Source organism: Hakea prostrata, unplaced genomic scaffold (genome assembly GCF_041222555.1).
Source record: "Hakea prostrata isolate BN-2017 unplaced genomic scaffold, UWA_Hpros_2 contig_144, whole genome shotgun sequence".
Lineage (NCBI taxonomy): Eukaryota > Viridiplantae > Streptophyta > Magnoliopsida > Proteales > Proteaceae > Hakea > Hakea prostrata.
The window spans coordinates 43,937-46,278 of record NW_028291263.1 but is presented as its reverse complement, the minus strand read 5'-3'; the positions used below and the strand labels follow the sequence as shown (position 1 = coordinate 46,278).

General features: G+C 36.9%; 1 non-coding gene across 1 annotated transcript; it reads left to right on the top strand.

The window, feature by feature from the left end:
• The first annotated feature begins 1,969 nt into the window (after positions 1-1,969).
• LOC148998772 (small nucleolar RNA R71) lies at positions 1,970-2,076 on the top strand. The gene has a single exon (XR_016171117.1). It is a non-coding gene; the product is annotated as a small nucleolar RNA R71 (small nucleolar RNA).
• Positions 2,077-2,342: the final 266 nt, after the last annotated feature.

The following is a 2,342-nucleotide window of genomic DNA, read 5'->3' as shown; positions in this document are numbered from 1 at the left end:
GTCATTTGGTACATTAACTATATTAATCTTCTCCGATGCGCAGACTTTCCTTAAACACTAACAATGCATTTAAGCAAGGGGTATCATTGTCAATGTCCATGGGCTCAGTCTCTGAATCATGATCATCAATCAGAATGGTCCATAAATCTCTTCTTCCACCACTTCGAGTCTTCAGACCTGAATACAATAGTGGATCCGGGTCAGGGTCAAGGTTAGAATAGGGCTGGATATTACAGGTATACCTTTCAGTCAAGATGTGCTTATCATAGGAAGCTTTAGGCTTATCTTCAATATCAATGTATGATGGGGAAGGCACTCCAAATAAGAAAAACCGTGAATTGAAAAATCATCTCTAGAGATCTCAAGAAAAACATTCACAATGTTAAAGAAAATTCTCATCATACGTTGAGGTTCTCTAGAAGGTTTTGCATCCTTCATAAGATGAATATGATGTTGTTCAATGGAAGGGCTTAGACCTTTGACATTAATGATAGACCAACTCAATGCTCCTCTATTATCACTCAATAGTGTGATCAACTCTTCTGCTTTGTAAGAGTTAAATCAGAGACAACAATGACAGGAAGAGGATTATCTTGTCCCAGGAAAGTATACTTTAAATTAGAAAGCAATTCTTTCAATTCTAGCTTGGGGGGTTCAATTATTGAGGGCTTAGGAATGGAGATGGAGATGGATAGAGGTTTAATGGACTCCAAAGGTGTGTGAAAATTTAAGACTTCAAAAAAGAAAGTTTCACTATCATCATCCAACATATCCATACATTCTTGAAATTCATAATCAAAATCAATCTGAAAGTTGGTAATCACATTATTAGGAAAATCAAAAGATTCCTCAACTACAGTAATTGGCTCATTCTCAACTTCTATGGGTTTCTCAGACAAACCTTTATTAGGAGATACTTGAACATTTTCCTCATTACAGTGGTCACTAATCTCGCTATTTTCATTAATATGCGACTCACCTGTTAAATACCCTTTCCCACTTCGCAATGCAAACACAAAATTAATTGAAACTAAAGAAGAAGGGGAGGATTCAACTTGGTTGACTTGATTTGGTAAATTTGATGGTTTTTGTTGAATCTGAATCCTAGGATTTAACTCAGGTTGGCTAGGCATTTTACCTCTTTCTCGCTCAGACAAAGCATTTGCAAGAGTGGAAATTTGTTTTTCCATATTATGCATAGAAGCCATAAAGGTGCTGGAAAACACTTCCATATTTTTCTCTAAGGTAGAAAAACGAGAAAACTCTGGATTGTTACCTCTATTGAAATCAAGTGATGATTGATTTTGTGAAATGAGAGACATATGAGGCACAATAGGAGAATTGACAGGCCTAGCTAAATTGGGATTCTGAAAATTAAGGGCTTGAGGGAACTGGACATTTGGATTATAAGAAAATTGGGCACTTCGTTTTTTAGGGGCACCAAAGTGATTTTGTGTGGAATAATTGCTTAATCCATTTTGGTTTTGCCCTTGTGACCATGAAAAATTATGATGATTCTTCCACCTAGGATTGTACGTGTTACTGTACGGGTTTGGAAACATCGCATTGACATTTTCATGTTGGCCTCCAGAATAGATAGGGCATTCCTCAATTACATGTGTAGGAGACTGACACCATGCACACATAGCAATAGATTTGTCAATAAAATGTACTTGACTAGGTGGTGGTGGTGCAGCTTTAACTACCAAAGTCTCTAACTTTTTCAAAAGACTATCTATTTGTACATCCTTATGAACTTGGTTATCAACAAAATATCCCCTACTAGTCCTTTCAGTCTTCTTGGGTTGACTCCCATTCTCTAGTTCTATCTCGCTAGGTCTAAAAGAAATTCCCAAGCTTCGAATCATCGGTGAACGATGTAAATCCTGTGGGACACATAGATTCTAAAAGTTGCTTTGTTTGATAATCGATACCCTCATAAATTATTTGGCATAAATGCCATAATTCTATACCATGGTGAGGGCATTCTTGGAGAAGGCTTTGGAACCTCTCCATTACCTTAGCAAAGGACTCATTGGGTTTCTGACGAAATTGAAGAATATCATTTCTTATTTTATTTGTCTTAGAGAAAGGAAAGAATTTCTTCAAGAATAGGACAATAAATTGTTCCCATGTGGTAATGCTATCCCTAGGTAAGCTATAAAGCCACTTTTTGGCTTGGTCCTTTAATGCAAAGGTAATAAACCGTAGTCTTACGGCATCATCAGTGAATTGTTGTACCTTCATAAGGACACAAACCTCCTCAAACTCCCTAAGGAACAAATATGCATCTTGATCAGGTAACCCATGAATTTGGGGTAACATAGACAGATAATGGGATT